The 14,296-nt window shown below is 41.6% G+C and overlaps 1 protein-coding gene across 2 annotated transcripts in view; it reads left to right on the forward strand.

The window, feature by feature from the left end:
• Positions 1-14,296, forward strand: part of EPHA4 (EPH receptor A4) — a 161,887-nt gene that overhangs the window by 33,292 nt on the left and 114,299 nt on the right. The gene's annotated exons all lie outside the window — the stretch shown is intronic.

Consider the following 14,296-nt stretch of genomic DNA (forward strand, 5'->3'; position numbering starts at 1 on the left):
GGGACCTGATGCCATGATCTTAGTTTCTGAATGTCGAATTTTAAGCCAATTTTTTCACTCTCCTCTTTCATTTTCATCAAGAAGCTTTTTAATTCTTTGCTTTCTGCCATAAGGGTGGTGTCATCTGCATATCTGATAGGGATTTTCTAATTTAGGAACTAATGGGGTTTGGGGAAATAAAGGTTGAGGATCTACTGCAGAGCAACTTTATGCAAGGAACATAATGGGTAGCTTTCAGTGAAAGGGTAAACAACCAGTACATTTATTTAAAGTAATTTCTCATCTAAAGCCCAAGCTCCCCAAAAGGTCTATAGTCTTCTTGAGGAGTCCTTTAGGGTGGAAACACTGAGCTTCAAATCTCTGTTTGAAAGTATGCAGTTATCTGATCATGGGCAAGTTTCTTAACTTTCCCACATGTAGAAAATAATTAGCTGGAATAAGTGTCTTACAGGATGCCTTTTAGCTCTTTGTCGTTAAAATGTTTGATAAGATATTAAATGCTGGTTCTATGGAGATCGGGGTGGGGGAGGGAAAGTTGACTGGAATTATCTGGAAAGGTTTTCAGGGAGAAAAGGAACTTGATAAAACTGAGATAATAAAGGTGGTAGGAGAGAAATGAACACTTCTTGAGCTAAGAATAGGGAATTAACTATCATGCCTGGGCCTGAGGACACTAGATTTTTGGAAGACTTTGAAGTGTGGAGGAAGGATTTGGTTTCTTCTCTTGCTCATTCACTATATAGTCCTTGATTGCCTGCTCCCTTCTAGCCATTGAGAACCACTGAGCATAGAAGACTCTAGATATTTCCTTCAGCTAAATGGAATGTTTCGTTGATATGAAGATTTGTGATGTTTACTCAAACCTCTGTTCTACCATTAAGGCATGAAGAAAAAAGATAAAGCCTCCCAGTAAAGTTGACCTGGAGGTTATATTTAAAGGTGGATTTGCTTTATTTAAGCAAAAGGAGAAAATGACAAATCAGTTGTTTGAAAACCAAAAAAAAAAAAAAAAAAAAAAAAGGTACTGTGGATTTGTCATGATTGTTTTTCTTTCAGCTTTTCAGTCTGTATCCCTTAGGAGATTTTCATGTATCTTAGAATAGAAGACTTATAACCCTTCTCACACATTCGCTTTGAGCACAACAGCTTTCTTCTCTTAAGAGTCATCAACCCCCTTAATCAAGTACATGTCTGTGTCCTTTATTGACATGTGTGGAGGCAGGGGCAAGGGGTGATGACTGCTACTGTCTCCATTTCCTCATTCAAACATTCAGTGAAGGGTCACAAACAGAACGAGAAACCAATAAGGCCTTATGATTTGTTTACATATTTGGAACAAAAAATGCCAGAGTTTAGAGAAGTAGAGCTGCCAGATGATAGGATAAATAATGAATTTACTATGTGCTCAGTCATGTCCGACTTTATGGCCCCCATGTGCTGTAGCCCTCCAGGCTTCTCTGACCAGGATATTCTCCAGGCAAGAATACTGGAGTGGGATGCCATTCCCTTCTCCAGGGGATCTTCCCGACCCAGGGATCGAACCCTTGTCTCTTGCATTGCAGGCAGATTCTTTACCACCGAGCCATCAAGTTTACTATAAGGCATATCCATTGTTAAACGGAACTTCCTCTTAGTTTCCATACCAAGGCCTTTTGCTTGGCTCAAATGAAACGTAGCAGGCAGTATTGACATGACTGCTTTATTTTTACGCTGATCTCCTGGAAGCTCATAAATTGGCTCAAAGTGTTGATTCCTTAAGCAGGAACTGAAGTTAATAACCTGCCCTTAGAATGAGAAGGGATTTGGTTAAAGCATGTGCCTACTTAGGAAATTACAGGTGGCCAACAAGCAGAATTGATTGTGGAATCTCAACTGATCCACTTTTCTGACCTTTTAATAGGATGCATTTAACTATCTTGGTGACAGTCGATGGTTGTTTGAAATTTCCCTTGCAAACACTGTAATACAGTTGGTTTGTCTCAATGGGTTCCTCTCTGAAAGAGCATTGGCTGCACCTTGAAAAAGGAAAAGGGTCAGTGATGGCAGCTAGAGGTTCTTGCTTCTGACACCCTTTCCTTTGATTTGTTTTTTGGCTGTTCCACATGGCTTGTGGAATCTTAGTTCCCCGACCAGTGATTAAACCTGGGCCCGGTGCAGTGGAAGCTTGGAGCCCTAACCACTGCTGCATGCTCAGTTGCTCAGTCATGTTTGACTGTTTGCAACCCCCATGAGTTGTAACCCACCAGGTTCTTCTGTACACGGAATTTCCAATGCAAGAATGCTGGGGTGGGTTGTCATTTCCTTCTCCAGGGGATCTTCCTGACCCAGGGCTCTAACTCATGTCTCCTGCATTGGTAGGTGGATTCTTTATCACTGAGCCACCTGGGAAGCTCCCTAACCACTGGACCACCAGGAAATTCCTCTGACAAATTTTCCTTGGGAAATTCTGCATGCAGTCTCTCTTCATTCATCCGTCCCTTCATTAAGCAAACATTTGTCCTTCAGTCTCTACTTTGCTGACAGGACCATCAGGTCCTGGCCTTTGTTCAAATACAGAATTCTCTTTGGGTTTGAATAGCTGGTGGCTCAGATGGTAAAGAATCTGCCTGCAATGTGGGAGACCTGGGTTTGATCCTCGGGTTGGGAAGATTCCCTGGAGGAGGGAATGACTACCCACTCCAGTATTCTGGCCTGAAGAAATCCATGGACTATATAGTCCATGGGGTCACAGAGAATTGGACATGACTGAGCGACTCTCACACTTTTGAATAGCTGCAGTGTAAAAAGTAAAAATAAAATACACATCTAGATGAAGTGTTTTTGTCTATATCTAGATACATAAAAATTGTTTAGATCAGATATAGGTGTGCTGCAACTAAATGGATATAACTGTGATTGCTTTTTGTTCTTTAAAAAAAGAATAAAAGCTTTTCATATGCATCAGTGAAGGAAAAGGGTATCATTAAAAATGTGCCCTGAGTTGCAAGACAAATGTACTAATTTGTACCAGAAGTGTATTTTTATATTTTTCATTTCTATCATGGTTCAATCTTGAATTAGAACATCTTTTTTTTCTTTTACTTTCATTTGTGATTACTATAAAATTCCTGCCTGAGGACTGCCAAAAATCTTATAAAACGAATACAATGCAAATTTCTTTAAAAGAGAATTCCGAGTCCCAACCATCCTGGCTCTTTAACCTTAAAAAGTACACATGGCATTTGCAAACAGAATCAAGTCTAAAGCTTTGAAGAATGTAAGAAATGATTAGTGTTTCAGAGACATTGAACTGGTTAATCTGTTAATCTATACTAGGGTAATAAATCCCCAGTATGAACACTTTCTAACTAGATTTTGGTGTTGTAGGCTTATGTAATAGAGAGTTGAATGTTAATTTTCTAATTTGGCAGTTTTTGATACTAAGTTTGGTTAGAAGGGGGCTTCCCAGGTGGCTCAGTGGTAGAGTCTGCCTGCCAATGCAGGAAATTCAGAAGCAAGTTTGATCCCTGAGTTGGGAAGATCCCCCGGAGAAGGGAATGGTTACCTACTCCAGTATTCTTGCCTGGGAAAATCCCATGGACAGAGGAGCCTGGCGGGCTGCAGCCCATGGGGGTTGCAAAGAGTCAAGAACGACTGAGCACACACACATGCACATGGTTAGAAGCCCACACTGGACTTTCTAGTAGTTATTTTTTCTTGACCTTGCTTTCTTGAGTTGTCTTGTGTGTGTGTGCTAAGTTGATTCAGTCATGTCCTTGAAGGGACTTAGGGTGTGTTGCCATGCCCTTCTTCAGAGGATCTTCCTGACCTAGGGATTGAAGCTGTGTCTCTTACATTTCCTGAGTTGTCTTGAAGTGAAGTGAAAGTTGTTCAGTCATGTCCAACTCTTTGCTACTCGTGGACTGTAGCCTCTCAGGCTCCTCTGTCCATGGGATTATCATACTACAGTGGGTTGCCATTTCCTTCTCCAGAGGATCTTCCCAACCCAGGGATTGAACCCCAGTCTCCTGCATTGTGGGCAGATTCTTTACTGTCTGAGCCACCAGGGAAACCCTGAGTTGTCTTAGAACATACTTACTTGCTGCAATTGAAGCAGTTGTATCTTAACTCATTTTTTTCTTAACTTGATTGTAGCTGGGTACAACAGGGCTGATCATGTGACTCCAAATTAACGTTTTTAAGTTAGTTCCCAGGCCTTGGAGGTGTCAGTTCTGTCTTCAGACACTTACCACTGGGTTTGAAGGACTTCCAGGGTACCCGGGAATGGAGGCAGGTGCTCAGAGAATCGCATTTACCCATAACACAGCGGAGTAGTGGAATCTGGGCTGAGTGTAGGATGTACTACTTTCTGGACAAAAAAAAAAAAATGTCTTCCTGCTGACTGCAAATGTCCTGCTATAATTCTTCCCTTCCTGGCTCCCCCAGGGCTGCGGAGTACCCAGTGGAGCTGGAAAACAGGCTTTCTCCTGTCCCCCATTCCCAAATCATAAACGTCAAGCCCTCAGCCCACGTGTTTAAGGATGCTGAGCCCAGCAGCTTTTCCTAGCAGCTGTTCTCCTTCTGAGAATGATGCCCAGGGCCCCCCGTGTCCCTCTTCCCCTGCAGGATTCTACTGTGTGAGTCACCTCCTGTCCATGCCAGGCTCAGATCTTCACCCATCCCTAAGTCCTTCCATGCATCTGTGGTTACCTGCTGCTGCGTTGTTTCATTCTAGTACTGGCTTCCAACTGCGCTCAAATGCTTCACTGTGAACTGCCATCTCCTCCCTAATGGATGATGCCAAACACGAAGGCAGTTGAAAGTAACAGTGTGATCAAATCCTTTCTCTTCCTGTTCTGCTGCATGAGTCAGTCTCCTGGCTTTATGTTTACACAGATCCTTAATAACAAATAACAGCTGATGGCGACTTGCTGAGACATGTACAATAAGGAAAGAAATTACGTATTAAAGATTTGGGCCTCGTCCCAATTTTTTTTGAAAGAGAAAAAAAAAAAAAAAAAGCAGGGAGGGAGAGAGAGCCCTGTGCTAATAGCCAGTTTGTGAAACAGTGTTCTTTTTTTCAAACCTAATGAGGTCCGATTCCCACAAGTGTTTTGATTTATTACCTGCTCCTTCTGGCCTGTCTGCTTTGCGTGTTTATTATTTTGACATTCAGTCAATATCACACTTGAAATGCTTTCACTTTCTGAATCTGTTTTTCTCCCTTTTCATGAGTGGGTTTGTGGGAGGTCAGATTGCGCCTGTGAATGTGACACTCAGGTTAAAACGCATTTTCCATTTCTGGTGCTCTGTCTTCAGATTGAGGAAACCATATTTGTGGGTTTGCCCAGTTGTTGGATTGGGGTCTGAAAGCTCCGTGTGTCCCAGCTGGTGACTGAAATTTCTGCCACCGTCAGTGCTGTGAATGTGGAGCCGCTGAGAGTTGGAGAGGTTATGCCCTTTGGCAGCATCTCAAATGTTGCTTTTAAGTCTGGGCTTCCAGACCAGGTACGAGGACCTCTGAGATGCTTTTGAGTCAGATCTGATACCAGGGGATCTCAAAGCATTAGGTCAAAATAATTAGCTCTGCCTAAGGGATAATCAACCCCCTCTCTGCCGAGATCCAAACAGTCTTTAAATTTGTTTTAGAGGATAGGCATTCTCTGTTGGTACAAGTCAGCGTGTTTAGATGTGGAGAGGGTTGGCAGCCCTTAGGGCGGGGCGGCTGGTTCCCAGAAGTCAGAGCCTCTGGTGGAGAGAGGGAGCTGTCCACGCAGCCTGCCCCACCGTGTGCTCTGGGCATGGTGGGCGCCACCCTCACCCCATCTTCTCCACAGCCCCCACGTGACCCTGCGAGATAAGTCCCTTTCCTTCCTTCCTCAAGAGACATGACATCTCAATGTTTTCATGGCTTAACATTTTAAAAAGTGATTTTTCCTCCAGTGTCAGTATGTGAAATATATTAATTATAGAAAATTTAGAAAGTACAAAGTATCGTGATGAAGAAAATTACAGTCCCATCACTCAGTGAGACCCACTCGTACTAGATTGTGTATATTCTTGAAGTATATTTTCTCCCTTTTTGGCGGGGAGGGGTGAGCGTGGAGGAGCATATGGAGATGGTTTTTAATGCTTTCTGCTTTTAATTTATTTGAGACTGCACGAGCTAATTTGATTCTTGATCTGGTTGTTTCAGAGGGGCATATCTGATCCAGGCTAAGATCATGCCTTTAGTTGTATGAGTGAGTAAACACTGTTGGAAATTCTGGGATGTAGCAATTTGGGGATGACACAGAAGAACATAGAACCAGAAGGCTGGGATGCAGGAAGAAGGGTGTGGAGATGGCCATCAAAGGCACCGAAAGTGGTGAAATGGGAGCAGCAGTGGATTTATTATAGAATCTGGAATCAGCTTCTTGCTCTCTGGGCTGGGTAACCTCCCTAAAGCTCTATTTCCTAATCTGGGAAATGGGAGAACTCCAGCTTTTCTGGGTTGTACCGATGATTCAGTTTATTATATGAGGTACTGTTTGTGCAAGTGATTTGTAAGCAGGCACTGCAAGAATCAGATAATAGTAATAGTATCATAATAAAAAAGGTGTTCAGGCTGGCCCTGGTGATTCAAAGGGAATAAGAATAAAGTGACCAAAGGAGGTGACTGGGAGTTTTAGGCAAGTGAACAGGTAAGAGGTTTAATTGTCGGGTTTGATTTTATTGTTGTTGTTAATGCATATAATGGTTAATGCAGACTTTCTGTGGAGGTGGTTATCTGGCCTGCAAGTAGGTTGATTTTCTTTGCTATTTCATCTGGTCACTCCTCCTTTTCTCGTCTGTGTATTTTTAACTCAATAAGTACATTCTCCTGTAAAGCTAATATGTTTGCTCTTTCACCTAAGAGACCCATATCAGAGTTTTGCTGAGGGATTACAGGCCTCCATATCAGAAATCTCCCTGCATTTACACAGGGGTGAGCTGGACAGGCAGAGCTCTGTGTTTTAAACAACAGATAAGGTTTGTGTTGTGTGTGTGTGGAAGGAGGAGAGAGGGAAGAGGGAGTAATTGGGTGGGGGTAGGGCCTGGGAAAGGTGTCTAAACACCTTTAATATGTGAAAGAATTTCCCTGTCTCTGCTCCTGAGCTTCAGAAATGGAAGGAATATGAAAAGAAGGGGTGTGCAGGGCAGCCTCACGAGCTCCCTGATGGTTCAGATGATAAAGAATCTGCCCACAATACAGGAGACCCGGGTTCGATCCCTGGCTCCAGATGATGCCCTAAAGAGGAAATTCTCCAGTATTCTTACCTGGAGAATTCCATGGACAGGAGCCTGGTAGGCTGCAGTCCATGGAGTCACCACGTGTCAGACATGAAGGATTAATGCTTTCACTTGAGAGCTCTGGAGTCAAATTGCCTCAGTCTATACACGCTGTCCCATCCAGAGCTTAGCTATGTGACAGGCAAGTTACTTCATCTTTATGTGCCTCAGTTTCCTCTTTGGTAAAATGGTGATAACCATACTATCCAACTCCTAGTGCTGTTGTGGGATAAGTATAAGCTGTTGATGTCTATGGCACCGACTCTTGCCAACTTTGCCTTGTCTCCTCTGGAAGGATCTGAGGAATGGGCCCGAGGCAGTATGGGCTGCCAGGGTCTGTGACTCTGAGCACACGCGAGGGGGGCGCAGACCGCTGTGGGCCTCTCTTGTGCGGGGCTGCCCAGCCTGGCGGTACACTTCTAGGCAGGGAGGAGGGCGGAGGGTCAGGGCTACATCTTGAGCAGTGACTCCTCCGAACTGTGGGGCTGGGTCTTGTCCTAAATCTGGACATTATCAAGATCTGTCCAGGGTATCTTTTGAGGAATGCATGTTTGCTAAGTCACTTCAGTCATGTCTGACTCTCTGTGACCCCATGGACTGTAGCCTGCCAGGCTCCTCTGTCCAAGGGATTCTCCAGGCAAGAATACTGGAATGAGTTGCCATGCCCTCCTCCAGGGGATCTTCCGGACCCGGGGATCGAACTCATGTCTCTTGTGTCCTGCATTGGCACACAGGTTCTTTACTGCTAGAGCCAGCTGGATAATACATTCAATCATTTCAGCTGCGTCTTCCTTGCATCATGGTTAAGTATTTCTCCTTTCCTGTTCCCTTTCTCTTCACATTTTTCAAGGAGAGACTGGGCTGGTGGCTCTGCGCATATGGATATTAACCAAAGACAGTTATTGAAGAGTTGAACATGTTTTTAATAAGAATTCTCTGAACCACACCATTCTAAATTTTTTTCCTTATGCTATTCCAAAGTAGATTAGTAGGCTGGGACTTTTAACTTTTAAAAAGTTTTTCCCATTTTAAATGTGTGTGTGTGTGCGTGCGTCTATTGGGTATATGTGTGTATATATGTGATATATGTGTGTGTATAAAGTGAGTGTGGGTGGGTGTGGGTGTGGGGAGGTATGTGTGAATTTTTCTTCACTCTGGATCCTATTATTTCCTGAGCACACAGGGGAAAGAGAAGCTTTCGAGACATGCATGGTTCTGGAATTATATTTCCTTGGTTCAAATACTGACACTAAAATTTATTACCCACACTCCAGCACTTGCTTAACTCTGCATGCCTCAGTTTCCATAGTCTAAAATAGAGGTCATACATTTTCTTATTCATCAGGTTGTCTCACGTACTTTGCAAGATTATGCTTGTAAGATTCTGAGCCATGATCATTCAATAAATACTAGTTATAGTTATTTTCAGAATGTGGCAATCCTCAATTTGACTTACGCTTTGGCCATTTTTAACTAACTGGAACCTTTGTTTGAAACTCTATTTTCTCATCTAGAAAATAAAATGGGGAAAATGGTATCTAATTCCGAGTTGTAAAGAGCATTTTGGGGGACGCACACCTAAAAGTACTCCATAGGTTTTTTTCCTTCCTCACTCCTAGCCACTTTCCTTGGCAAGGTTTTTTCAGGAAATGTCCCTCTCAGGAAGACGCACTTCTGTATAGAGGATATAGGCTCCCCGTTTATGTTTCCTGCTGAGGCCCTCTGGGCAGCCTGGTAGCAGTGTGTTTTGAGCGCCCTGCCAAATACTTGGTGGGCAGTTTTCCAGTATTCCTCACGCAATGTTGTCCCAGTTTCACTAAGGAAATGGCAGCTGAGGGTTAAGTCTCACATCTCGTTGTTGAGCATCAGCTCCATCCTTTGAGTCTGTCTGACTTGTGTGCTTAACCCCTGAGTCATCCTACTGCTGCTGAGGAAACTTAGCGGAAGCCAGGAGCATGGGCCTTCCCACCGCTGGAACTAATGGAGCTCAGTAGAGGACACATCCCTCGGTCACCTCCTTATCTTGTTTCACCGCAAGGTAATTTAAGAAGCATATGATAGCTCATTTTACTCCACGGCCCTAATATCCAGGCCACGAGTCAGAAAATTTACCTTTTAACTTAATATATATGTCGTTTATGCAGTCTAGCTCATCCACCTCAATGGTAGGTTTCACGCAGCTTAATGAAGGTCCTCTCTGTGTACACGTTATCGGGATGCACGTCTTGCAGCCGCTTTGCCCTGAGGCCGTTGTGAATGCCACGTTACTTGACAGATGGGTCTAGTTTACATCATCAATTTTTATCACATTCTTTTATGAAATAGAAATTTCTATCATGGGCATGTAATTTGGTGAGTATTGAAAATAGTAAGCTCTTTCAGAAAGCTGTAAAATTATTTATAGACTTATGAAATTTGCCTTGTTTTTCCTCTCTCCTTCGCCATTTATCTCACATGAATCAAACAATAGATAGGGCAGTTTGGGAAATTTAAAGAGTTATAAAATCATAATCATTATTCGAAAAACTTTGTTTTAAATCTCTGAATTGGGGAAATGCATATCTCAAATATGAGCCTGTTTGTAGTAATTCACTGGCAATAGCCATTAAAATGCGATCAAATCAAATCTGGCTTTGAAATGCTAAGAAAGATCTTTTATGTGGCAATGGATTCAGGTTGTGTTTAGTAATCTGAATGGACCCTGAGCTGTTGTAAGTATTGAGAAGTCCAAGTACAAATTTCTTATATGTTGTGTCTTTCTAGTTTAAGTAAAGCCATTAAGATGTATTTAAATTTTATGTAGATGGTTAAGCATTTGGGAAATTCTGAAAGGTCACTCTCTAGGACTGCATCGCCTTACCTTTTCTGATTTGCTTTTCATTTGATATAGGCTTCATTCAGAAGTGACAGTTGTACTTCCCAGCTAACATTCATCCTCATGTAAGACTAGTTGTAAGTCTAACTCAGTGGATCACGATGACGTACAGCTATATTCTCATTCTCATTTTAGCAAAAACACCTGCAAAGAAAGGCAAACACTGGAGAAATGATCATTTAACTTACCACTTACCTTATTGACTACACATGATTACACTTTCTCAAGTTTCACGTTTCTTTCTTTCACCCAGCAGCCTGGCATTAAAGTGCACTCAGGCAGAATCTGGTGAGTTTACTGCTTAAATTCTTGTGGAGTTCTGGTGCTGAGGAGGGAGGGGAGCCCCTGGCAGGAGGCAGCATGTAGGAGTGACGAGAGTCTTGGCTTTGGAGCCATTCTCTCTGCATCTGATCTCCCATCCACCACTTAATAAATATTTTATTGCCTCTCCCAGTCAAGCCTGGTTTGGGCACCTCGTTTTTCTCAATTGAAATAAATCTTTTGGGAGGCCTATTGATGACATTGAGGTTCTCAAGTTCTAGGTGGTGATGCACAGTTTTAAAATAATGTAACAGAATTTTATTTTTACTATCACCTTCAATTTATGGCGGGGGATGTTGGTTTTAAGAAATTCAGCATATAATCGGACTTTCAGGAGATAAAACTGAAAATGGAACATAAGTCAGTGAAGTGTGGTGGACCCTTCTAGAACCATGTGTTGGAGTGGGTGTTTATTGGGAATGTTGATTGGGCTTAAATTCCTGTAATAGGGGGCTTACTTGTTAACAGTTAACCTACTGTCTTAATGTAATTTCTAGATTGGTCATTGCATAAATATTGTTACTAACTCTTTGACTCATTGTATTTTATCAACGGGACCAATCTTAAAATTTAGCTGCTCCCGCATCACTCACCAGAGACTCTGCTCAAAGAATACAGACATGTTGACAATCCAAGTCTCTCCCTATGCCTTTTCCCCCTTAATAATTTCCTTGGCAGTGTGAAATTCTGATCTCCTTCAGCTTTCTTTGTGCACCATCCTGTTTCTTCCACAGTGAGTGTAGCATTTGATCTGTGGCAGTGGACACTGAAATTTTCAGGTGCTTGCACACACAATGGGCGTAACTGGCAACAAGAGCAAATGGTGGGGGTTAAATGTGATCACATATTTAAGTGCCTGGCCTAGTCCCTGGTGGTGGCCAATAAATGCCAGTTCCCTTTCTGTTATCTGTCTTGCCTTTTTAATTCAATATTTTTTCCAATTGTCTTTGAAAGATATTTTCAAGATTCTTTCCTAAACTTCTTCTGAATCCACATCTCCACTCCTGTGATTCTTTTTCTCTTTGCAGATGTTTTCTAAATCTCCACCTCTAGTTGGCTGACCTCCAGACCTGTATTTCCAATTGCTTCCTGAACATCTCAATTCAAACATCTGAGATCCAGTGACCACCTAGTGACCTCATGCCCTTCCTTGCAAAACCAGCTCCTCTTCCTCTAGTCCCTATTTTGGTTATGGTATCTTTTCTCTCAGGTATTTGGTCTAGAAACCTTAGCACCTCTTTCAATTCCGCTTTTCCTATATCCTATAACATCTCATCAGAACTGTTGGTTTGCTCCTGGATAGAGCTTTCTTCTTTTCCTTATTCAAGGACAAGTTTAGAAGTAAAGTTGCCTGCTTGAAGTTTGGCCAAGCAATGGCTACTTGATTGACATTCACAGTAGTACACCACAGAGTCTGTGGAGTTGAGAATAGGCTAGGAATTACTGCAAAATGTGCCTGGTTAATGCTGTATGGATGAGGCCAAACCTTGTTTTATATGGAGTCTCTCACAATCTAGTTTCCAAATACATGCAGGTGCTACTGTAGTTAATAAAATGGAAATGTTTTTTAAAGAGTTATTGAATGTATAGTAGCCTTTTGTCATTGTATATCTTGAAATAATTCCTATTGAAGGTGCAAGTGTTGGGAGGTTTCATCAAATGTTATCATGTCATATTATAAAACATGGATTTCAAGGATTATTGATTTTCACTTGTTCAGGGTCACAAATGCATAGGAAAGAGAAAAGTCAGAGATCATATGAGCTTTCAAAAATTAGATTTTGGGGAAGAGAAATCAGAATTGAAAATCTCAAAACACTTGGCTAGTAAATTTAGAACTCTCACCTGTTTTCACCAAGATAGGTTTTGTGTATGTGTGTGTGTCTAAAGATAAGAATGTCCTCTGGATTTACCAGTTGCCCCCCTGCAAAATAGGGAACTAAATATATATGTAAATAAAATGAAGATAGAGAGAAGTATAGTGAACATAAGATAAATTTGAGCTCTAATTCCTGAATGTAGAGAAATGCTTGATAGAAGAGGTGTTGACTAATTTTATTTAGGCTTACAAGTGTCCACTGAAGAAAAATGCATGACCTAAATATTTTGAGTTATATTTTATTTGGGGGACTTTACTGAGGACCATAACCCAGGAGACTGCCTCTCAGATAGCTCTAAGGAACTGTTCTGAAGAGGTAAAGGAGGAGCCAGGATTTATAAGAGTTTCTGTTGAAAAGAACAAACAAAAACAACAACAACAACAAAAAACCCCAAAACTATATAGTTGAACAGCAAGAGGTTATTGCTGACCACAAAAAATAGACATCTTAAGTTAACAATTGAGTGCTTGTCTATGTATGGGAAGATGTAAGAGTGTGGGCTCATCAAAACTCTTCCTTAGATATATATCTTAACTGTTTTAGGGTTAGTATCATGTTTTTCAACATCCTGACTTCCCCACAGGGTACACTGTCATCGGTGGCTGATTGCTTGATAGTGGGCAGCATTCCTTGTCTATTGAAATTGTAGACAACACGTTTTTGTTCTGCAGAAGAGAGGTTAAGATTTTCTTATTTGAAAGTGATGGAGATTGTGTAAATCATTCAAGTGAGAACAAATGCTACACAATCTGATATGATTGAAGTGTAGGATATCTGAGGGACAAACGGGGGCTGGATATGAGGTTTTTGAGTATCTCGACTCTTCTGTTGGAATTTGATGGAGTACATAGTGGGACATCTCGAAAGATTTTAAACAGCCATGAGATGATCAGTGTGACATTGTATTTTATTTATTACCCAAAATGGGTATTTAAAAATTAACCTTGAAATCTAGATGATTACCAATGAAAGAAGTGGAAGCATAAGGTAGATAATTAAAAGAAGAGAGAAAAACTGAGAAACTATAGTGGAAGTAAAAAGATGTTGGTTGAGGCGTTAGAAAGAATATGGTTGGAACTCTAGGTTGTGTTGGAGGTAGTCTGCTTTTGTGTACTTGGTCTGGGAGTTTAGAATGCTATCTTTGCCTTGCATTTGAAAGATAAATTTGTTTGTTCTACCACTAGGCCCAGATCTTTTCATATTCTTTTATTCTTAAACCCTGAGAGGCTCCTTTCCTAGGGGGTGGTTAGTTGTGTAAACTTTGAGTGGCAATGCCAGCAGCATTAACACCTTCCAAGACCAGTCTTCTAGGTGGGATGTCTTTATAGCTGGTTCAGAAGAAAGATGTTCCATTGGATTAGCCTGAAGAGCTGAAGAAAAGGAAATGAGTTTTCTCGATGTCCCTTCCTATTGTCCCTCTCTCTTTCCCTCTGATTCTTGCTCTGAATCACCATGTGTTTCCCACCTCACAGTGCATTTGGAGTGAATGTCAGCTCTGCAGTCTGTGACTCAAGGTCCAAACACCCTTTATTAAAAACTACATCATTTAAAGTACATTGAGGAAATTTGAGTTTTCTTTGCGGCCATAAGGACTCTAATACTCTCAGTATTCTTGTATTCTCAAACCATGGATCATGTTTTGTTATATTCTGCCCCCTTTGATGTTTTCTTTTTTTTTTTTAATTTAAAACTACATTTATAGGCACCCTAGCTGTTACACTGCACATGTTTTGTTTAAAACATATGCCTGCTTTGTTAGTAAAGGAAATTTTGCCAAGAGAATTGTGTGTAGGTGGGTGTGACTAACTTAGCCAAGAGACTTATCTCTTCTCCTATCTGCCCGAGGCCCCAAGGCTGCCTTTGATATGACTTATTTCTCCCCTCACCAGCCCTGCCCCTTCCAACATTTATTGTTTTTTTTCTCCCCATA

Source organism: Bos mutus, chromosome 2 (assembly GCF_027580195.1).
Source record: "Bos mutus isolate GX-2022 chromosome 2, NWIPB_WYAK_1.1, whole genome shotgun sequence".
In the NCBI taxonomy this organism is placed as follows: Eukaryota; Metazoa; Chordata; class Mammalia; order Artiodactyla; family Bovidae; genus Bos; species Bos mutus.